At 39.9% G+C, this 24,307-nt stretch overlaps 1 long non-coding RNA gene across 6 annotated transcripts in view; it reads left to right on the top strand.

Annotated features, from left to right (window-relative positions):
- LOC140641546 (uncharacterized) overlaps positions 1 to 24,307 on the top strand; it is a 307,651-nt gene that overhangs the window by 37,405 nt on the left and 245,939 nt on the right. The window contains exon 3 of one of the 6 annotated variants that reach the window (XR_012038128.1): positions 10,512 to 10,601. The exons of the other annotated variants lie outside the window; for them this stretch is intronic. This is a non-coding gene — a long non-coding RNA (uncharacterized lncRNA). The remainder of the gene's footprint in view (positions 1 to 10,511; positions 10,602 to 24,307) is intronic. 6 annotated transcript variants of the gene reach the window in all.

The following is a 24,307-nucleotide window of genomic DNA, read 5'->3' as shown; positions in this document are numbered from 1 at the left end:
CACCCCTCCCATTTTCTTAAATCAGGTAATATCTTTTTATAATGCAACACATTGAGTTATTATTGGTTCTTTAAGTTAGAGTATTTTTGGCTATAATGCATGAGTGTAATGATTGACCTGAGAAATATTAGTCAAATCAAACCTTTCCATATGGGCAAGCTGGAGTTGGGGAATTCCTAATGAAATGAAAATATTTTATACATGAGTTTGTGTTCTTTGTCATAAAAAAATTATTTGGATAACGTATTTTGCAGGAAAATAGACTATTGGTAATCGTTGTGATATATTGTCAATTGTCTGCAGGTGAATAAAGCTTTTTTCAAAGTGGGCATTTCAGTGTAAGCCTTTTCATTCCAGGGATTTTTGACATTGTGATTTTGATGTGGCTCTTTTGATTGAAGAATTAAACTTTCTGCTTTTATTAAAAATACTGCCAAATGCATAAACTAGCTTTGTCCTAGTCTTGAGCCATATACTCTTTCTGAACTTCACTCTCAGTAATATATTGTGGAGTGACAGTGAGGGATGGATGAGTTTCAAAAAATGGTAGCCACATTTAAAAAAAACACATTAAAAAAATCAAAATAGTAGTAAAGTGGCTAGATAAATAAAATAAACATAAAAATGTCCTGCTTTTTTGCATGTTATTCTCTACCCTAAATTGTGAGTACTTCTCAGAAACTGAGTTTCTGCTCACCATAGGAATGTAAGTTGATTAACTGCTTAATGACTAGATTGCAATATTCCCATTTGTCCCACAAAGGTCTGTAGCGTATCATACAACTACAGGTCTGCAAAGAACTATGGTGGTGATAGTGATGGTCATGGCTATGGTGGAAGTATGGAGAGATAGAGTGCTAGCTACAGCAGGTAGCATTGAGGGGATGGTGGACATGGTGTGCTGGTTGGTGTGTGAGGTTGGTGATAATGATGGTGAGGGAAATGTGGATGGAGATGGATATAGGGATGATGGTGATAGTGGTGGAGGTGGCAACATTAGTGGTTGAACTTTTCTTACTGGTGGTAGAGCTGATGATGTTTGCAGTGGTTGAAGTAGTAGTGAGGTTGTAGGGGTTGAGAGGGTGAGGTGGGAGTAGAATTGGTGTTGGAAGTAAGAATGTTAGGGGATATGGGGAAAGTGATAGTGATGATATTGATAACTCCAAAAGTGGCGGTGGGGCTTTATGAAGTGACATGATGTCACATGACCTTTACATTTTTAAAGTATCTTTGGTTGGAAACAAATAATGAAGTGCAATAAATTTACTTGCAGAGCGATTTGTCAAACTAAGCACTCACTTTGCAGATGCTCTTTAAGCTTTTCCTTAATTACAGATATTAGCATCATGCTGTGCCAAAAAGCACCACTCCTGTCAATTTCAACACAGTACACAAGTTCTTCTAATAAATATTATTCAACCCCAATTATTGGAAACTTTTAGAATAAACCTGGCTTCCCCTATTCAGTACAGTGCACTTGAAAGTTGATTTTTATCTTGAAAGTGATGCTATTTAGTCAGGGATTATCTTTTATCTCTGTTTGCGAAACAGCTGGAAGTGTAGCTACTGAGATTTGATATTTGTCTTCCTGCACTTGACTGCCAAGCAAAATCATTTCATTTGTAATCAACAGAATGTACCTTCATAAATTAGCATAAACATATACCATTGAAAAACTGAATCTACAAGCTTGACCTTCTAGTACATGATCTTTTTTTTTTTTTTGGATAGACAGAATTTTCTTTCCCTCTCTGACTATATATTTGAAATTAGACAAAAATGCTCAGAGTAACATTTTCCTTTTTCATTGTTTAAGCCTCCTTCCCTCTCCCTCACGGCAGGTGACTTATTCTTCCAGTTATGAGACACATTTAGTTCTAGAGATTAGCAGGAACTCTGCTCAACAAATTTGTGCTACTTAAACAATTAAAATATGTTTTCCTATTTGATATGTAGTTAAGAAAATCAGATACAGAGAAGAACACATTTAATTACTATGGCTTGTATTTACTGGATATTTGCTATGCAACCAGCACTTTTCATGGTATATTCTAAAACTCTCCCATCTTCTAGATAAGAACGAGGCTTATGGAATCACTGTAGCTCAAGGCTTAGCCCACTGGAAACCACCCTCTTAACCATCATGGGACACTTCCTCTCTGGTTTCTGACAATGTAGAGTTTATCTCCATCTTCCATTTTTCCTGAAAAACCAAGCAGATTTATTCTTTTACAAGCTTCGGGTTTATTGGAGGAGAGCAAAGATTGCCCTCCTAGGAGACATGGAAACCATATGTAAATTACCCAATTTACCCTTAACTTGGAAAATACTTATCTGTAGAGATTAGATTGGGAGTTAGGCATCCTTGTTCTGCAGTCTGATCCATGTGATCATGACTTGTCTCTTAATGTGGAGACTGAGCCTTTTGGAGGCAGGGGCTCATTTTCCTCACCTGCCAAGGAGAGAAGAATCTGCCTTTTCCATCTTAGACACAACTTTCTGTGAAGACCAATCATGCCAAGTAATTCTTTACTGGACCACTGTAGTGATGTTTAATCAGTTTTCCTTTCCTTGATTTCCGCCTTACAAAGTTCTCTAAACTTTTGCCATGATACCTTTTCTACATTAACCTTGGCTCATCTGCTCTAAAACCTGTATCTGTTATCTGTAGGGTAAAGTAAAAGTGCTTATCATGATACTCAAGGTCCTTCTCCATCTGGTCTCAACCTAACCTTCCAGTCCTACCTTTCACTCTTCCCCTCAAGTAGCCTGTATTTCTGTTAAATGGGATTATTTGTTGTTTCATTATTCTATGCTTCTATGCCTTTGCTCATACCTTGAATTGCTTGTAAATTACTTACTTAAATATTTATTGAGTATTGCTATGGGCTGAATTGTGTCTTCCCCCTCTCCCCAAACTCATGTTGGAGCCTCAGCCTCAAATTTGACTGTATTTGGAGACAGTCTTTAAAGAGGTAATTAAATTTAAATCAGGTAAAAAGTGGATCCCTAATCTGATACGGTTGGTACCCTAGAAGACCCAGCAAGAAGTGAGGGCACAGCAAGATTGCCATCTGTAAGCCTCACCAGAACCCGACCCTGCTGGCACCCTGATCTTGGACTTGCATCTTGCAGAACTGCGAGAAAATAATTTTCTTGTTAAGTCACCCAGTTGTGGCATTTTGCTATGGCAGCCTCAGCAGGCTAAGCCAAGGACCTACTTAGGGATGTGGGTCTATAGGGAGCAAAATCTCTTCATTTTTGATTCTGTGATCTGCTGAGTTTTGCTGGCTGGTGAGTTTTTCCTCATTCTGTGTCACCTGGTCTTGGTTAATCTCTTGCTCAGGGGAATTTCCAGTATGTCTCAGTGCAGAGCTCATTTATGATCAATATTTTGAGAATTATGGGAAGTTTCCCTTGAAAGGAAGGTATATACAGAGGTGTATGCCCTCTCCTTGTTTGAATGGATAAATGCAAACTGAAAAGGACCAAATTTTCTGTTAGCCATTGGTAAGATGGATAGCTGAAGTGATCATCCAAATGATTGGCATGGTCTGCTATTTCAGCAAGAATATAAGTGAGAGCAACTATTGAAGGAGGATAAAGAAGGGATGATACAATATCTAATTAATTATTTTAGAAAAAATGAGATAAAGTAATACTTGAAATGTTATTTTAGACAAGTCTTTTTTATTTTAAAGAGAATTAGGTATTTCTCTATCTCATCCTCGCTTTATATTGTTCTTTTATTTGACAGAGCATTGGTCTTCCTTCTCTGGAATCATGGTGGGAAATTAATCTAAATTCTTAATTGCAATGTGTTAGTGTTAAGATGGGCAAATTGCCTCCAATGTGGTTGTTATTAAGAGTGCAGTTATAGCTTTATACAATAAAACCTCATTAGTGACATCTTCATCCTTGGGAGATTAACTGAATTGTTTCTTACACCTGGGTGAATACATTTTATCCAGGTCATGGAAAATTATGAGACCGATTTGCACATCTAGTACATTTCTGCCTCTGCTTCCAAGTCTTTCACAAACAAATATGTAGTAGTAGGAGAATAGAAACATAGGAGATTCCCAGGAAGGTTTATTGCACATTCCTGTATCCTAGGACCTTTTCTAATTTTTATAGCAACTCTTCCAGGTATAAGTATACTTATTTTACAGATAAGGAAGCTGAGGGTTGAGAAAGAGAAATTTTCTCTAAAGAGAGGTTGCCAAAGGTCCTAGAGCTTGTCATTGGCATGGAAGCAGTTTAAACCTAGTCCATCATCTTTTCATTCCACCCTACGGCTCCCTTCACTGGAATCCTATTGTTACTCAGTCATTTTTTAAATACGAGTTGGATCATCATGTTGCTTTACAGCAGCAACTCAAGCAGCCAAACCCTCTAATAGACTCTTTATCTCTGCAAATTAGGGCAATCTTCTTTACACAAGAGCCATTCATGGGTCTGATTAGTATGGTCCAGGCTCTAGGGTACTAATCATCTCTTGGCATACTGACAATTGAGTTTGGAGGCATAAAAGGCAGATAACCTGACTAAGGAGCATAGGGGCTGCTCTTACTTAGACTGCCAACATGGGTGGAGCTGTCTGTATAGCTAACTCCCTGCCCTTCCCTTGGTAATAGCATTATCTTGTGGTTTTGCCCTTTCAGAGTGCACCCACCATATTCAGCAATGGCAGGGCAGCTTTGTAATGATTTGGTTGGCTGCTTCTTGATATATTTATCTATATTAGGCCCTGGATCCCATCCTACTATTCCCATAGGGTAGAAACCCATAGGGTAGAAACTTTCTAAGTTTAAGTCCTTGCCCAGAATTCCAGGAACTCTGAGTGCAACTTGACAACTGGTCCCTCCATTGTTTTGTGTGTAAGATTTTTTAATGGCCATAATTCCTCCCATGCTGGTATGTATTCCATTTTGCAATTTGACTTTGCTGCTCCTCTCCCCCATAGTTGGAGTCTATTTCTCCATACCCTTGAATCTTGGCTGGCTTTGTTACTTGCATTGGCCAGTAGAATGTAGTGAGAGTGAAAGCAGTCTAGGTCACAAGAATCCTGGTAGCTTCCACCTTTCGTCTTCATGGACCACTGCCCTAAGACCATCATATAAGGAAGCTTGCAGAGAGATGAGCCATTAGAGGAGACCAAGACACCTCTGCCCACAATACCAACTTCCACATGTATGTAAGGTCCTCTTAGACCTTCTAGTCTAGCTGACTTTGCAGCTGAAAATGGACCTAGGCAATAATCATCAGATAACTGCCCACCAACCCACATAATCATAAAAAAAACTCTAAGTCATTATTCACAAAGTTTTGGGTGATTTGTTAAAAAGCAAAGGCTAACCTGATACACTATGTTCTTTGGTTCCAGTAATTCTGGAACTAAGTTTTCTCAGATGAAAATGAATAATTTGGAGTGAGTCATCTGCAAGGATGTTTCCGTTGCTAGTATGCAAGGCATTACAAAGAATAGAGTGAGGAAAAGCGTGGAAGTGAGAACACAGAAGCTGTTTGTGGGATACAGGAGAATATGTTAAGAAAAATAACTTTGTTGGAATAGAGTCTTCAGAAATATGATCTAACTCTAGAAAGGTAAGTTAGAACAAAATTGAGGAAGGACTTGCATGCCAAGATGGTGAATATTCATTTTAGCTGTTCACCTTTGCAAAAACTATAAAGAAAAGAAAAGTGGGAATGAGAAAATGAGCTTTTGTGGACATTGGTAAAAGAGCCTTGCATGGCTGGTAAGATCTGAGGGAGGAGATTGGATGTCAGAGCACAGAGTTTTCTTGGCCTCTTTTGTGGATTAGGATAGAGCTCAAACTGCACACTGGTGAACTCTAGGGTAGCTGAATTTGTGGAGGCCAAAAAGTTCCCACCAAATCCCCTAAAGTGAGTTTTTGCCAAAAAATCAGTAAGACCAGCTGTTTCATCCCATGACTATGCTAACCACCACATAGACACCATCTGTGTATAATGAGGTAGAGCTCTGGTAAGGATTTTAAACTGCGTTATTATTCCACATGTTGTCTGGATTTGGTTGTAATTATGATTTTTCACTTTTTTAGCAGAGCCATGGGAAATGAATGCTTATAAACATAATAATTCGGAGCACCTGGGTGGCTCAGTCAGTTAAGCATCCAACTCTTGATTTTGGCTCAGGTCATGATCTCAGGGTGGTGAGCCCTGTGTTGGGCTCCCTGCTGGGCATGGAGCCTGCTTGGGAGTCTCTCTTCCTCTGCCCCTACCAACCCCACTATCATGCCTAAGTGTTCTCTCTCTCACTCTCTCTTAAGAAAAATTAAAAATAATAAATAAATATAATAATTCATAAGAGGAGGCTCAAGCCACAGGGGAAAGTAAAAGTCAGTTATGAAGGAAGCTGGCATTAAGTGTTAAGAGTAGTGCAATATTGACCTTTTTTTTTTTTTAAGATTCTATTTATTCATGAGAGACACAAAAAGAGAAAAGCAGAGACATAGGCAGAGGGAGAAGCAGGCTCTATGCAGGGAGCTCGATGTGGGACTCGATCCCAGGACTCCAGGATCACACCCTGGGCCAAAGGCAGGCGCTCAACCGCTAAGCCACCCAGGTGTCCCTAATATTGACTTTCTTATGAAAGGAAAGCCTTAGATGGTCAAAGATTAAATACTGAGGCTTTCTGAGAAGGAACTTCACTTATATTCTCACAGATCCCACTTCACAGTGAGATCCCACAGTGCTTGTCCCTTCCTTTGGAAGAGGAGTTGCTGATCTTATTGTTCAGATTTCATGTATGGATTAGGCCAGTGGGCCTCTTTACATTAGAGGATCAATCACATAGGTGTGACTCTTTTCTGCTTTTGTCTCCTATGTGGCACCTTGGCAAGGTGGCTAAGCTCCCCGCTGCTAGCAGAACTTCAGGACATCCAGTGTTCACCTCTGTTTCCCACTTGTGTGTACCCAGGGGCACTACACTCATTTTTTTTTCTCCAAATGGAAGGCTGGAGGTGAGATTCGACTTTGAAGGTTTCCTCTAGGCCCTTACACTCAAACCAAGGGGTTCCCACTGAGTTTATCAAAGAGTTGTATTTTGGGGATTGGGGCCCAAGCCTAATGAATAAAGGAGTATTGCATTTTCTTTTTCATTGGTTCTTGAGTACACATAACCTCAACACCTAATTAGAAAGGTGGGTAAGAGTTGGAAATTTTTGGTTCCTTTATTATATGTTATCTAATGGCACACAGACCTCCTTCTTACTTCTAATAGACATCAGTGGCAATGAAGTTGTGCTTCCATAATTACTGAATGAATCCAAACTCTTAAGGGTAAGAAATCTTAGGGAGGAAGCTTTAATCCAGGAATTGAGTAATCCTACCACCACTGATCTTTTAAGAAGTCCAGCTGTAGTGCTCCCATCCACTGGGACTAACATGGAGTCACTGTTGGACAGGACTGTGGAAAGGACCAAACCACACATAGTAATTTACACAAAGACTGGTGACTAATTTACTTTTCATTATGTTATTTGTGTTTCTTTCTATTGTAAGTAATAGAGAATCCCAACTCAAATGACTTAAACAATAAGCCATTTATTACCTGATAAAAAAGTTTAGAATTAGATATGTCCTAATTCAGAGTTGGCCAATTCAGCAACTCAGTGACATCATCGAGGACCCAGAACTTTTTTGTTATTCAGTTGCTCCCAGTGTGTTAACAATGTTGTCAATCTCGTCTGCTAGTATGACCAGCTTTCTACAGTAAATTCAAACACAGAACAGTATCCAAAGGCCATAAGAGAAAGAGTCCTTCCTCATGGACCTGTTGAAGAATAAAGAAATCTTTTCCGGAAGCTCCCTTTCAGACCTTCCATCCTGACCCATGCCCAGGGTTGTGTTAAATTCCCTCTTCTAAACCATTAACTGGTAAGAGAAAGGGAACTAACACAATTAGCTAAGATTAATTGAGGCATCCTCGGAGTCTTGGGAGTGTCTACTTCTCCTGAAGCACCCAGCTGCCTGAGAGCCAACCTCAGTTGAGGTTCTGTAAAGCAAAGGAGAAGTGGGGAGAATGACCAAGGGTGTCTCCTACAAATGAAGACCAGTTACACAGGTAAATTTGACACAACCCTGCATAATGGTGAAGTAAGTCTGCATTCTTTCTCTAATCTGGTGGGATTCTGCATTGGTTTCCTATGGCTATTGTAACAAATTACTGCAAACCTAGCAGCTTAAAACAACATAAATTTAATATCTTATGGTTCTGGAAGTCAGAAATCTGAAATGAGTCTCACTGTGCTAACACTGAAGTGTCCACAGAGTTGGATTCCTTCTGTGGGCTCTAGAGAAGAACCAATTTCCTTGTCTTCTCCAGCTTCTAGAGGCTGCATTCCTTGGCTTGTGGCCATCTTCAAAGCCAATAACATTAGACAGCATTCTCATGCTGGCCTCTCTCTGGTTCTCTTTTTTTCTGCTTCCAATTCCACTAATGACCCTTGTGGTTACATTAGGCCCATTGGATGATTGAGGATCATCTCCTATCTCAAGGTCAACTGATTGTCAACCTCAATTCCACCTGTAAGTTGACCTTTGTCACAAAATCTAACATATTCTCAGGTCTAAAGAGTAGGTATGTAGACATCTTGCAGGGCAGGGGGTATTATTCTGACTACCACAGATACCATTTTTACTTCTCAGATGCTAGGGGCTCCTGTGGCCCCTAGCACTGTCTGTGGGAAGGAACACAATCTTGGGATTCAAAATTCAGCTGCACCACTTATACATAGTATATACACTGTATGACTAAGCATATTTGACAAGTTACAGAAAGAAATTATTTAAGATGGTTTCCTCATATATAAAATGAAATTAATATTGTTTATTTCAAAGGGTAGTTATAAGATCTTAGTAAGGCCATATATGGAAAATGCCTAACACAGTGTCTAGCTAAGAATGTATCTTCAGTAAGATGACATCATCACCATTCTTTTCATCTCTGAAAGCCTATGAATATTATAACCATTGTTTCTATTACTAAAGATAGGGATTCTAATATTAGCCTTCCTAGCCATCTAATAATTGGTTGGCTATTAAGTTTTTTTGAGATTAAGTTTCTCATCTGTAAAATGGGAATAATAAAACCCTCTTTGCAGAAGAGGAAAAGATGAAATGACACAGCATGTTATTTATTGCCTAGAGTAGTTCCTGATGTATGTATGGCAAGTCATCAGTTGAATTCAGTTCACTTCCTTTTCTCAAATCCTGTTCACCTGAAAGTTCCACAACTCATTCGTAACAAGGAAGTGCTTCTCAAACTTTGTGTACTGCAGAATCATTTAGAAAGTTTGTTTAAGATAACATTTCTTGGGTTTTCCTCCGGGCCTACGGAGTCAGGCTTTTGGAATGATAGGGTGAATGGACCGTGCGGATGAAGATGTAAATAACTGAACAAACTAATGTAGTGTTTCACAGAAATACTTGAATTTTCACGTTGAACAAAGCATCCAGTTAAAGGCTTAACTAGGAAATTTCAGACATCATCCAGAAGGTAGAGGAGGTATTTTGAGAGAGATACTAGATCTTGCCATTGTTTTTTTTTTTTTTTTGAAAGATTTTATTTATTTATTCATGAAAGACAGAGAGACAGAGAGAGAGAGAGAGAGAGAGAGAGAGAGGCAGAGACACAGATAGAGGGAGAAGCAGGCTCCACGCAGGGAGCCCAACGTGGGACTCGATCCCGGGTCTCTAGGATCACGCCCTGGGCTGAAGGCGGTGCTAAACCGCTGAGCCACCAGGCTGCCCCGCCACTGTTTCTTTAAAAAAAATTTTTTTTTACTTATTTATATGGGAGAGAGAGAACACAAGTAGGGGGGAGGGGCAAAGTGAGAGAGAGAAGCAGGCTCGCTCCTGAATAGGGAAGAGGGGCTTGATCCCAGGAACTAGAGATAATGACTTGAACCAAAGGCAGACACTTAACTGACTGAGCCATCCAGGCACTCCTAGACCTAGCTAATGTTTCTGAATTGGAACCTATGTCAGGCCAGTAAGAGCTTAGATGAGGAGACAGAAGACCAATGATTAAAATGAGTTACTTAGATTTCCTGTGTCTGTATCCATTTTCATTATTAACTTTGTCCTCATTAATGAGGAAAGTGCGAAGTCGGTGGTAAAATTTCTAGAATTGGAGTACAGAGATTGTTTTTTTCTTAAGATTTTATTTATTTATTCATGAGAGATGGAGAGAGAGAGGTAGAGACACAGGCAGAGGGGGAAGCAGGCTCCCTACAGGGAGCCTGATGTGGGACTCGATCCCGGGACCTCAGGATCACACCCTGGGCCAAAGGCAGACGCTCAACCGCTGAACCACCCAGCGTCCCTGAGTACAGAGATTTCATATAGATGACTCTTGTTGATGTTTCTTTGTTATGTGATAAAAGTATTTAATATTATCTCATCATGTTCCTCACTCTGGGCAAATTACAAATACTTTGATGGTGCTTTATGTGTCTTCCCATTAGGAATGTTCTCATACAAATGAAAAGAATGAAAGAATGTAGAAGGAAGCTGAATGTTACCTTCTGTTCCGCCTCCTAATCCCTTGCTGGCAGGTAGGCTCATTTTCACTCCACACTGATCTCCACCGAAATAATAACTTCACTTTCAGTATGTAAATATACAGTGCTAGATTTCAATTTTTTTCTTTTTTTCTTTTTTGGTTATCAGGAATATTAAGTGCAAAGGTGCAAACTGCAACATTCTAGATAATATCCAATAGACATTTCCTCAGGGAATTTTTTTTTTTAACTACAATGGCTGCTAAAGAGGAGAAATGTAAACTCCCATGCTATTGGTTATGTGTTTTGTTTTCCAGGATGAAATGGGATGCAAAAGTGTGATCAGGGAAAGGGACAGACACTAAAGCCGGACTAACTGAATTCCCAAGTTTGTAGACTCAGAAGGGATTCTTGCAATTCAGTTATGCCTGGCTGAAGACAGTGCATTTTCTTCTATGATGTATATGTCACTTTTCATTAATTCTGAGAGGCCTGTTCCTTTAGAAACCAGGGTAAACAGAGTAGTGTATTGGATTAGATCTCTACCGTGAATAAATTTATTTTCTAGCAAGTGTAAAAAATGAGCAAGGCCAAAACCCCCCAGAGCAGAAAATGTCACAGTGATTGCTAATACATTACTGCACAGAGAAAGGCCTAATAAAACCCCTATTAGGATGTCATACCTGCTTACGACTGAATTCTCCAGAAAGTTTATTTGATATGTCTAAGCCAATTATCAAAGTCTTAGTGATAAGAAGCAGCTCGCTGGGCCTGAATGTGTCAGAATAGAATGACTAAATTGTGGGAATTCATGGGCCTCTGCTTTGAATAATTAACTTGGCTCTTTGTAGAATGCATACACTTTGGAAACTAATTTTCTCTTTGCACAAAGCATTTTGCCCTTGTGCTGCCTTTGAAAAGTAAACTGTTTAGCTGTAAGGTTATTCCCTTTTTCATTATATTTGGCTTGAGCCTCCTTCCCTGTCTTTCGGCCCGCCCTTCTCCTTGCTCTTTGTCTTGGTGGCATAATTCTGACTAGACCCATGTAGCCCTCAACCGGAAATAGGACACACAGTGATGACATTTCCTCTGAATGGAAATTAAGCATTTGCTTCGCAATAGTATTATAATGCCTTGTCTGTTTTTGTGTTATGCTATGACTAAAATGCCAACTTTATTTTTAAAGGATTTGAAGTTTTGGGTGTTTTTTTACCCCCTTAGGAGAGAAGCGGAAGTGTTGGGTACATAAATAGTTCTGTAGATAAAAAACCAGAATTGATCTAAATTTATTTGGAATGACAAAGCTAGTGATTTGGACCAGACTGGGTAGCCAGTTTGTGCCAACAGCGAGGCAAATCAAAGGGCCTTTTCTCCCTCATAGGTTCCTCCTTCAAAATGGACCAAACAGATAACCTGGTTTTGGCAATGGGTAGACACCTGTTTCTCATTCTTTAGGTTGTGATGTGCCAATGTGTGGGTTGCTGTGTAGACAGATGGGCTTCTTGTGCTCCCACTCCAGCTCCAGGGTATATCCCATAGCTGGTTTCATCAGTTGTGCACTGACACCATCCCCTTACCTGGCTCATTTGGAACCTATCAGTCTGCTACTGAGAGAAAAAAATGGCTAAAAAGCATGGATAGAGACCATCAGGGCAATGGGTGCTTTGCTTGTTTCATGATCTAGGACTTGAAATTTCTTCTCGTGGCACCTTTGTGAGGTAACTGCAGTTAATATCTGGTGGCTATACACCTGGCAAAATGGACATGAAAATTAATGAGAATTTAAAATTCATTGGAAGAAATAACTGTGTCATATGTTATATTTATGGATGACTTATTCCCATGTAATAGAACAAGTCCCTTCCAATTCTGATTCAAAGAAACCTGTTTAAGGGGTGCCTGGGTGGCTCAGTCAGCTAAGCATCTGCCTTTGGCTCAGATCAGGATCTGGGCATCCTGGGATGGAGTCCCGTGTCAGACTCCCTGCTAAGCGGAGACTCTGCTTCCCCCTCTGCCCCTCCCCCCCCCCACTTGTGCTCTCTTTTGCTTTCTCTCTGTCTGAAATAAATGAATAAAATCTTAAGAAGAAAAAAAAGAAAAAAAAACCCCCACAAAAAAATCCCAAAGGAACCTGTTTAAGATTACTGGCTTTCTCCTGGAAGAATTGAATTCCTTGGCATCATGCCCTGCATTCTGGCTTGTACAGGAAGCTTCTAGCACAATCTTATAGGAAGAATTAAACCTTACCTTAAAACCAATTGCAGAACCAAAGGTTCTGTATCTGGATGCTTTTCTTTCACATTCGCACAAATAATCAATAAGGACTATGGAAATGGCTTAGCATAATGGAGTTTGCAATGAGGTAAATCACTGAAGTAACCTCTGTGGAGACTGATTTTCAATATTCATAACATTTGTCTAAATGGAATGGTATGCAAGTGTATGTGGAAAAAATATGCCAGTGTCTGTCCTCTTCTCTTCTAGGTTTATTTTAAAATGTTCAGTCCAGACTTTGAAGGTTTCTTGGAGTAACAATTCCCACTCCAGCTTTCTTCCTTTTGTCTACACTCTCTGCTGAGACAGTGGATATTTTATTTTATTTATTTTTTAAAAGACTATTTATTTTTATTTGGGAGAGAGAGAGAGAGAGAGAGAGAGAAAGAGAGAGTGAGCAAGTGCACAAGCAGGGGAAGCCACAGCAGAGGTAGAGGGAGAAGGAGCAGCAGACTTCCCGCTGAGCAGGGAGCTCTATGTGGGGCTCAATCCCAGGACCTGGGATCATGACCTGAGCTGAAGGCAGATGCTTAATCAACTGAGCCACCCAGGTGCCCCAAGACAGTGGATATTTTTAAATCTCTCTCTTAAGGAGAGAAGACAAAGAACAGAAGCCTCTGGATTCTTGACCACTGATAACTGGTATGATCCTCTAGGGTGATTCTCAAAGAGAGTAAAAATAAAAGCAAATGCTTGAAAATAAAATTAGTCCTTCTTATTTAAAAATAAACTTTCAGGAGGAGGTTGGTGATGGTCATAAAAGGCAAATAAATGATCATAAGATGTCAGAACTCCAAAAACGAGTAAGGATCACTGCTCTGAGAACTTACTTCTAAAGAAAGCATCCTGCATCTGCACAAGTGTCGCTTATACATATGCTAATCAGCTCCACCGATAATTTTAGCTTTTGATTTGTTTTCTTCCTGTCATTGTTTTATGTTCTTATTTGCTAGACTTCATATGCACATCCGGAGAGGAACACACTTGCTTATCATCAAGTCTGTTGGGGGTGGAGTATGTTGGGAATATGTAATAGTCCTTTGTGCTAGATGTTCCCTTTCATGAAGTAGAATTTGGTGAATGCTTTTGAATAATAACGGTTTTGGGTGAATGGAAGAAATCAGGGAATACAGTATGGATTTATATCTCCATTCATCTTAAAACATTTAAATATTTCTGGACATAATGACCTACCAATTCTCTCATCTTTTCTCTAAATAGATCGTATTAAAATGAAATATTTGAAGTGTCGCATTGCAGTGGATTCATGAAGCATTTATTCTTGTGCTCTCTTTGCACCTGGAAATACAGAAACACTTCTCTTCAACTATAGCCTATAACAAGGCTTCTAAAGTCATAACTAAAGCAGCTCTCAGGGATGCCTGGGTGGCTCAGTGGTTGAGCATCTGCCTTTGGCTCGGGTTGTAATCCTGGAGTTCCAGGATTGAGTCCCACATTGGGCTCCCTACATGGAGCCTGCTTCTGCCTCTGCCTCTCTCTCTCTCTCTCTTTCATAAAAAAATAATAATAATAATAATAAAGCAGCTCTCAGAGGCTAATAAAAACCTTGCATTGAAAACGGACATACCTCACCCCAATTCTTTGAGAATATAACTATCAGATGGCATTCAGGCACATGAATCCACACACACAGCCCTGCCCCTTGTGCAGCATGGATCGAGCAGTTCTTCTGTCTGTCTTGGCTCCTTTGGAGAGCTAAGTCTACCTCCTGGGTTTCTTATCCTTAGGTTTGTTGCCCCCTTGAAACTCTCAGCATCATATTTAGTTCCTCTTTCTGACTTGCTATCTTTATCTTTCTCAGCTCTTTCCATCTTTCTGACTTGGTTCCTACTTATTAATTTGTATCCTGCCCCAAGCCTTCTCCCCCCACTCTCCTTCTGCCCCCCCAGCTCCAGATCTTAAATTCCATTGGTCAAATCCAGCTAGAGGGTACAGGTCCCACTGATGCAATGCATATGGGTTAGTCTCCTAGGTCACTAAGCAGGCTGGTGAATAACACCTGGAGAGGCCAACAGAAGATATGTAGCATATTGGGCAAAATGCCTGACATGTAGAAGCTGTTATTCTTCAGCTCTATCTACTCTTGCTTTCATGCACAAAGTCCTAAGCACATTTATTTTCTCTTTCTTTTCTTATTTTCTTTTAAGGTACTGTTTCTCAGAAGACCAAAGTGCTTGGAGTATATATGTTGATTATTATCTTAAGACACTCAGATATCTAGACCTTGACTCTACTCAAAAAAGGAAAGTTTTCTGCTTCCTCATCTATACTTGGTGACTTCTCTAGCTGAGAGGGTCAGTGTTATAGGATCTTTCTAAAGTAGCTGTCTCAGTGAAAAATCACTTTAGAGCAGGTTGCTATTGCCGTATAAGACCCTCCTAGGATTTGGTAAAGTGGAATTTACTTGGAGGAAGGCAGTATTCTCAGTGATCCCAAGAGATGAGGGTTATCGCTTCTGTGATGTGTACCTCTTCTGCCTGAGAAATGCTGACTGGAATTCTTTTGATTCTTTTAGTTTTAAGATTTTTCACATATATCTTTGCATAAATAGGCTTGACATATTCGACTCCAAACTTCTGTAGAAATCCCACTCTGTCTTTACTTTATTTTAAAATTTAATTAAGACAACCTCTGTCTTAATGTACATTACTTTGCTTTAGTTTTAGTCTGAAAATTATTTATGGAAGTATCATTGAGTCAGAATTTTCCAGTGTAGTGGTTTGCTTAATTAAGTTCACTAAAAGTTTATTGTTTTTGTTTGCTTTCCTGCAAGGCAAATATTAAGACAACTGGGAAATAGGAAAAGCTGAAGTCATGTTTGTTTTCATGGCACTGCGTCCTAAACCCAATCTCATTTCAATGACTTGGTTTTTGAGCAGTTCTGTGTGCTTGGGCTGACTGGTGAGCTCCCTCTTGTCCTTTGAACAAAGTGGTCTTAAGAAAGGTTGGTCCTGTATTCTGAATGAAATCGTGATATGTAAAAAAGCTAAAGGAGAACTTTAGATTTAAGGTTAGGTGATCTGCCACACACAAGTCAAGTTATGAAACCGGTATCCTCTGAAAAAAAGAGAGGAAAAGCTGAGAAAAATTTTATGTATAATATTTGCATTTTAACTTCTGTGGATTTAGTGTAATAGCTCTAGTTTGTCCTATTAAATTGGTTTGCTTTCTTACAGTTTCTTGCAGCTTTGGAGATACCTTTTTTTGTGAAATCCTAACTAGGCCCGATGTTTTAAAATAATTCCATATTTATTGTTCAGATATTGCTCTACAAAACATGGCCTGATGAACAAAGCCTTTTTTATGACAATCCTAAAATCATTAGATTAGCACTCTGTTAGAAGTAAGGTTTGGGAAAATTGCTTGGAATTTGTGATTAATGTTATCCATACCACATATAATTAATAAAACTCTATTTTGAATGATATAATCTGGCTCAGGGTCTAGCTGAGTACATGTTATGGTGGATGGCATGGGGTTGGCAGGGACATTTTAAGAGATGTGGCAGGAGAAGTCTCTGAGCTCTTTAGCAGAACAGATAGGGCTTTCTTAGCCTGAGAAAACTCTGCCAAGTATCACCTTATGGACTTGGCTAATTCTTAGGAAGCTCTGCATCAAAGGTTCTACCTTTACTATAGAATCTTACAGCATGAGCTTTGGGTATTTAACCTTACAGATTTATCTTATTGTCCTCCCCCCATTTCTACATTTATTTATTAAATTTTCTATTAAGAGAGGATTTGTGTGAGTGGAGAGTCTTGCATAACAGTATGATCATGCAAAGCTTCTGGGTTCTATTTTGTGCCAGTTCTTCATAGAAAAATCAGACTTAGAGTCTAATCCTTCACAGGACAGACAAATGATGTGGCATCAGAATAAAGCCAGTAAGTTCACAGTGTGGATTTTGTGCTCTGTTTAAATTAAATACAAATCTTCTGTACTTATTAAAAATGAAGCTCTCTTCCCCTTTGGAATCAAATACTGTTGTAGCTACTCTCTTCTTGGGATCTAAAGAAGTATGGCAAATTCTCAGCCCATTTGCTTCTTAAAGCATTTTTTAAGTGCATGTTTAAAGAAACCAAGTAGGATATCGTCGTTGCCTAATTAAAAATGGATGGCAAAGGATTTTTAAAAATCATTTCCCATTAAAGGTATGTATATATCCATATATCATTGATCCTTAATATTGAACATTACTGCTTTGTGCCAATTAGATGATCACTGTAGTGACCTGTAGGAAGTCAAGTTTTCCGCTTAAAGACAGACTAAGGATCAAAAAACAGAGAGGAATATAATGAACAAATAAGAGCATTCTTAGGTATAATTCTATCTGATACAGTGATAAAAAAAATCACAAAATGAAACAAGAAAAAATTGCATCCTCTTGAGGGACAGTGTTTCAAACAAGTAGGAGCAGGAGGGCATTCAAATCTGGAAGGCCTGTCTGGGTGGCAGTTGTGGGGCTGAATCACCACTTCTCTTATCTTTAAATAAGCTCTCTATCTAGAAGCTTTTGTAAAGCTAGAATGCTGTTTGTTTATTTAAAGAAACTCATTATGTATGGACTCTACACATATCCTTTGGCAAATCTGAGACAATCTTGCTTAGAGCCCTATGGAATTTATTTTCCTTTTTAAATCTGCAAACAGACCTAGTGGACGTGGTTTCCTATTTCTTCCTCCCATACATCTCTTGTCAGTCCAGATTATTTTACCACTTTCCTCTGCTCCAGATGGTTGCCAAAGCACTGAATTTCAAGTGAGTGGCATTGCTTAGCTCTTCTGCCAGTGTCTAGGAGGGTCATGCTCTTGGTTTTCCTTGTGCCCTGTGGTCAAGATGCTTGCCTGGTATGAGTCACTTGGGTTCACTCACTGAAGCTGGTGGAAATGACAAGAAATCCCCTTGTACTCACGGATGACCCATTACCATAAACGATGACCGGGATGGCCAGTGTTTCTTTAGGTTATGGTCCATAGTTCTGTGACCCTTGTAGCTTCTTGACAAACAGCGGGTGCTCAGCAAATCTTGGTTACACGTATAAATGAATGACAGACATTGAAGCCCTTGTAAAGTGTGACTAATTCTTTACAGTATTTAATAATATTATAATTGTGCATCTATTTGTATGATTATTTGACTGTTGTCAACTTTGGCTACACTTTGGGATCACTTGGAGACCTTTACAACATATTCATGTATGGGCCTCACCTTGGCAAATTTTGACTTAATTGGTCAGGGGTTGCCTAGGCACGGGGAATTGTCAAAACTCCTTGGGTGGTTCCAACCTGAAACCAATGTGAAGAACTACTGTTATAGGCTGTAAACTACATTAGGTGGAGGACCACATCTTTTTCTGCTCACCATAATATTCCAGCACCTAGTTTGGTGCCTAGCATCTATAGGTGCTCAATAAATGGTTATTGACAGAATTAATAAAATTTTGAAAACATGGCTTCTTCTAAATCTTGAGGACAGAACAATAAAAAGGGATCAAATCAATTGGACTTTTTCAGAAGATGGTTCTAGTGTGTTACCTGTGATCAAGCTCAGATGGCCATGGCATGGCTTTAAAGGACCCCACCCCTGAAACATCCAATGATCATCCCAGGGACCATAGGTCTCCCAGGCTCTGGGAGGTTTATAGCCTGCTACTCAACACTGGCCTAATTCAGGATGGATGGTCTGATGGTTGAGCAGATAAAACTCTTGGAAAAAGAATTTTTGAAACTTAACAGCTCTTTCTTTAAACTTCTAATCAAAAGGAAAATGTTAAAGCTTAGAGATTTTGTATGAAAAGCTGCTTGACTGTTAATTAGGTGAACATTAGGAGAAAAAAAAGAAGAAAAAAGAAAGTGGTATCCTTAGTAAATGAGGAGAAAAACGCTTGCACAGTAGTGGATCAGCAGGTAATTGAAAGATGAGAAAAAATGAGCAGGGGGAAATTCAAGACTAGGGTAATGTGATTGACCAGGAAATGCAAATTTTTTTTTTTTTTTAAAGAAAAACCTGAGTTCTTATTTTTTACAATATTTTTTGGAAATGATTGAGTTTAGGTGAAATGTAGTACATTTGGAAAGATATAACTTAAGTGGTGAGATTTAGAGCTGAAATGTGGACTCTGATCCTCCAGCACTCACCTGTTTTGCTGGGTGACCTTGAAATTCTTTCCTCCCTGTTGGTGGTTCCTGCCTGTTGGCTTGCATGACTCCTGAAATGTTAAGTCAGCACCAAGCTTCAGTCTTGCAGCTGTCTCTGATGAAGAAAGAGCAACAGCGTGGAGAGCCTTGGGAGGAGAGGCTGCTACCAGGGGTTACCTGCTGCCAGGGGTTACCTGGCACACCAGCAGGAAAAGAATGTCAACGTGCAACGCTCATGCCTCTATGGCTTATGCGTTGGAGGTTGTCACTCAGAGGCCAGTCCGCAGCCAACTCTTCCACCTTCCTCATCTCTCTTAAAGATGTGAGAGGAAGACTTACCCAGGCAGTGTTTCCGCAGTGTTTGACAATGCAATAGTCTCACAAATGAAATGAAAATGAAAACCCTTCATGCAGTCATCCATGGGATCAGCAGCATTGAAATTGTCCAGCCTACAAGCTAGAGAACATTATGTGTCTTCTTAAATGTCTCCATGGAGAGAAGCTTCGTTTTTTGTCCAGGGCAGGGGGCGGTGGGGGGGGAGGGGTGCGGATACTTTGGATCTTTTTTTAAAAGATGTCATTCTGATCATGTGACATTTTTGCTTGGAACTCTTCAGTGGCTCCCCTTTGCCTATGGAAAAAGTCCCAGTGTTAGTAGGGGTGATATTGAACATTTTAAACAATGATATGGCGTCAAAATGCACCCAAGTGCAGAACTGGAAAGGAGAGTGTGGGGTCCCAGTCCCAGACACTGTGCTTCAGTTGCTGGCTTGTGAGGATGCTCTGAAGTTCCCAGTGTAGGGACAGTGTGTCCGAAGTGGAGAATGGCATCCAGGGGGCCCATTCCAATTGATTTGGAAGCCTTTTAATTTTGCAGCGAGACACTGGAAGAAGCTGGTTATAAACTCAGCTTATTAGCTGCAGTGAAAGCATCTCCACTGTCTGGCCCTAGCCTGCTCAGGCTTGTCTGCTGCTTTTTTTCTCCGATACCCCATTCTCCTGTATTGGTATAATAATTCTAGTTCCCTGAATGTGCTCCTTGGTTTCTCATTTTTGTGCTTTTGCACATACTATTCCCTCTGCCTGCGATGTTCTTCATCTTCTTGAATTTCTGAAAAATCTCTTAATCTTCGAGGCTCTGCTCATTTACCCCCTCTCCCTGTGTCCTCCACCCAAACCAGTGTTTTCACTATACCTCCCTTTTCTGTGTGTCCTGCCTCTATTATGATGGTAGCCCTCACACTGAAATGTCAGTTATTTATTTTACACGTCTAACTCTCCATTAGCCTATGAATTAGATGTGTTTTCCACATTCATGTCCCAGGACACAGGAGGTGCTTGATAAATAACTGTTCAGTGAACCAGTGAGTGAATTATTTTGTATAAATGGAAGGCAAGAGATCAGCATTCTCTTGCAAGGGTATTTGTACAGTTGGGATCTCTCCCTCCCCCTGCCTTTTTTTCCCTCCTATAATCTCATATAGGTAAAATTACACTGCATCTTTTAATCTTCCTTCAAAGGACTTTTCTCCTCTTTCTGGTCTGCTTTGCTCTGCCTTTTTGGTCTTTATGTACTTTCTCTCCATTATTTAAAAAGTGTAAAGGCCAGTACCCAACACAGAAGACATCTAAGGTGTGTGTTGATGAATGGAACATTGGAAGGCTTGCCTTGGAGTCCTTGTGAGTCACATACACTCCTCCCAAGGCTTTCCACGAACATTTCCCACCCCCCCGCCTTTTTTTTTCCCAAATGATGATACTTCATTTCTGACTCAACTTGTCTACTCTGATGCCTGCCTGGATTATTTGTGACTTGGGCCTTGGTTGTCTCTTCCCATCTTGTACTTATCCATGTCCAGTTTTGTCCCCAAATTCTTCAGCTTGATCTGGCCTCATTCTTGTCTTTCATAGTATCTGCAGTCCTGTCTCATTTGGTCACATATTTGGATTTGAGGAGCTTATTCTAATAGAAGTTGTCTGTCTTATGGCTGGGTTGACTAGAATAGAGATTGCAGCTTTGGCAGTCTCTGCATACGTATTGTGTAGGATGTTAGTTTCAGTAGATATTCATAGTTTTGTCCCCAGAGTGTGGTAAAGCCAATGAAGTGCTGCCTTCCTATGATTTTATCAGTGAAGTAATGTGGAAAAAAATCGTGGCAAGGAGCATGGACAGAAGTTGGAAGAGCATAAGCATAGGCACTGCAGCCAGGTTGCCTGGGTTTGAATGATCTCTGCCACTTCTTAGCTGTGTGACTCTAGGTTAAGCAGGAAACTTTGTTGAGCCTAAGCTTGTTCATCTGTTTCATGGTGATAATAACAGTATCTGCCTCATGGGAATTTTCTAAAAATCAAATGTGTTAATGCTTACTCATAAAGCACTCAGCACTATTTCTGGCATGTAACAAATGGTCAATGAAAGTTAACTATTATCAGTTAGTGCCTTTAAAAGATGAATTTCCTATTGATTTCTCAACAGGCATCTTTTCTTGGATGTGGTTTCTCTTTCTTCCCCCCGTCCCTAACTCTATCTTTAGCTAGAAATCTTAAGACTTAACATGTGTATCTTTTAAATGAAGGTGATAGCCTGGATCGGTCCTTTTCCAAATGATGTTCCATAGTAAAGATGTAGGATTCTGCAAAGGATCATCCAGGGGGGCTGGGAAGGCAAAAGTCCTGTGAGGTAGCCCTGGTGGGCACAGCCACACAGCCCTTCCTCACGTGTCTAAGAGAGCAAGCTCCCATCTATCTGTTTCACACAGTGGACTTTCACCCAAGTGTTTATTTAAACAAAGAGTGCTTGAAGCTGGAGAAGTTGGAACACTCCCTTGCAGCTTGAAAGTCAGTGATTTTTGAATGTAGAACATAATGATAATTTGATTTTTACCATTATTTTGTGAACGCCGAATTAATGGTTTGGGGGAATCACATTACACATTGCCTTATCCAATGATATAATAATTTAATAAAATAGATCCTAATCCTATTTAGTCAGCTTGCCTCTGTTGTTCTTAGTCTGCTTTGAGAGGACTGTCAAATTGAATTTGCTGTCCTCTGTGTTTGCCAAAGTTTATTATTTCAATTTACGACAGCAGAGATGTTATAACCTGGTCTTTTATGTACTCCGTTGTGTTAGCTCTGATATTGTGCCAATCTGCACAAGAGAGTAATTATGGAATGATGGGCCTTTCTTTGCTTTCAGAAAAAGCAATGGGCAGGCCTTTCTAAAGTCTAGAGGGGTTATACGCTGGAAGCAGAATAGGGACTGGGGTATTTAATCTGCTTTTCTTATCCATAAATACATTTAAAACCCCCCAACAAAACACTATTTAAATATTTCCTCAAAGCCACAAATAAGCTAATACCAAGTAAAACATGGATTGTATTTGAGAAAAGATGCTTTGAAAAGAGAGGGATAAGATCAAGCTCTAAGCGCATTTAATTTCATAGCCGTAAAGCGTGCAGAGCTGGGTTTGTAATGCTAGGAGAACATTCGGGGAAAGATTCAGACGAGATCTCAAAAATCTCATGTGGAGGCTCCTGTTAATGTCTACAGTCTGTTCTACAGCCACTCTGGTGGTGGATGGTTGCTGTCCTTATGCAGGGTCAGCTCTGCCTCTCCTGTGTATAATGCGCCACTGAACCCTAGTGCTTAGTTAGGGTCACCAGTGTGATCACAAAGTAAATAAATGGGAGAATCATGTCTTAATAACGCTTAAAAATGATAATGGCAACATAGGTTTGTTGTCAGCAGTTCTAGTCGTGCAAAAATTCATAGCAAAACCTGGTTTTCTCTTTTTTATTCCCTGAGTCCGATTCCTCAAGGTAACCCCTCATAATAGCTGAAAGCGGACCCATCCAGAGTTTTTCTTTGTGTAGACAAACACACTCATATGTACATACAAATATAGAAATAAATATGCACACACATAGGTGTACATAACACACATAATATAGTTTAAAAGTAGAAAAGGGATTTTCTTTTTTTACCTAATATCATTTTTTCAGTATCTTTTCATGTTATTATGTATAGATTTATTCCCCTTTAAGAATGAGAATCACACTTCACGGGGACTTTTAAACTCCTTCTGGCTTATAATAACAGCCTAGACAACGGGCAGAGATGGGGTGGGGGAAGCTTCAGCCACCACCTGCAGTCAGAGCCCTCTGCCTCTGACCCTCCTGACCTTAGAAATGGTTCTGTTTTAAGGACAGCCTCAGACCCCCGTTGTGAAAGAAAATGACCCCTTCATCGGGTTGGTTTGCCCTCCAGCCGATTGCATCAACTTCTCTTTGGGAAACGAGGGAAAGCTGTGTGCTGAGGCTTCACATCTGTCAGGGCCTGGTGGGGCGGTGGGGACCCTTGCTGCACGGGGGCAGCCTCGCCCCACTCTTCTCCCGTTAGCTCCCTGAGCTGGGCTAAGTGAGCCGTCAGTGCAGCGGACCTGACTGATTTGTTGATACACTGGACTAGCGGGGAAAGTTTTTAAACTAATTCACTTAAGATAAGGGAATGGCTTCTCCTCAAAGGCAGAGCAAGGAAAGATCCTCCACTTCTCAGTAAGCCTGTCCAGATTGTCTGCCAACCACTCGAGGATGAAATTGAGTCTAACACTACAGCATGTATTACTAAGAGTAGACTAGCCAGTAAATATTTAAGGGTCTAAGCTCAGCTTCTCCATCATTTACCTGCATTTTGTTTGGATGACAAGAAGTGGCAGAGTGCACTGCAAAGTGAGATTAGGTGCTTGAAATGCACTGCAGAGATTAAATGAGTATTTCTTGAGGCACCCTTTATTATGGTGAAATGGTAGAGGACAGATTTCCTGAAGGGTTTTCCACTCGGCTGCATGATTAAGTGTTCAGGGAACTATATAATTGGTAATACACTTTTTTTATATTCCCGTGTAAATAATTTCTTTATTTAAACTTCACAATGTGTAATATTTAAACACTTGTCAAGCAATAACTCACCGGTGGCAGAAAATTATAAAAGTCGAACAGCGGGATTAAGGGTGTTATGGCTGGAGCTGATTGATCTCTATAGTTTTCTTGAAGAGGAATCTTACTGCAGAGGTATAATTTGTGAAATAGAACCACACAGTCTCAGTAATTTGAGCAGTTATGTGGGAAACTCAGAATCTATCTCAAATTGGACTGCTTTTATTTTTTTTAAAGCAGGGTATAAAGTATGTTTTTAATTCTCTGTGCATGCATGCATGTATATAGTACAATCAGATTTTTTTTAAGTGGAAGTCAAACTCAAAAGGGAAATATATGCCTCTACCCTAATCTGTGAGATCTGTCATGGATTTAAGTATATTGCCCACG

This window comes from Canis lupus, chromosome 10 (genome assembly GCF_048164855.1).
Source record: "Canis lupus baileyi chromosome 10, mCanLup2.hap1, whole genome shotgun sequence".
Taxonomy (NCBI): Eukaryota; Metazoa; Chordata; class Mammalia; order Carnivora; family Canidae; genus Canis; species Canis lupus.
Note: the sequence above shows the minus strand (reverse complement) of the source record. Positions and strands in the feature narration are given on the sequence as shown.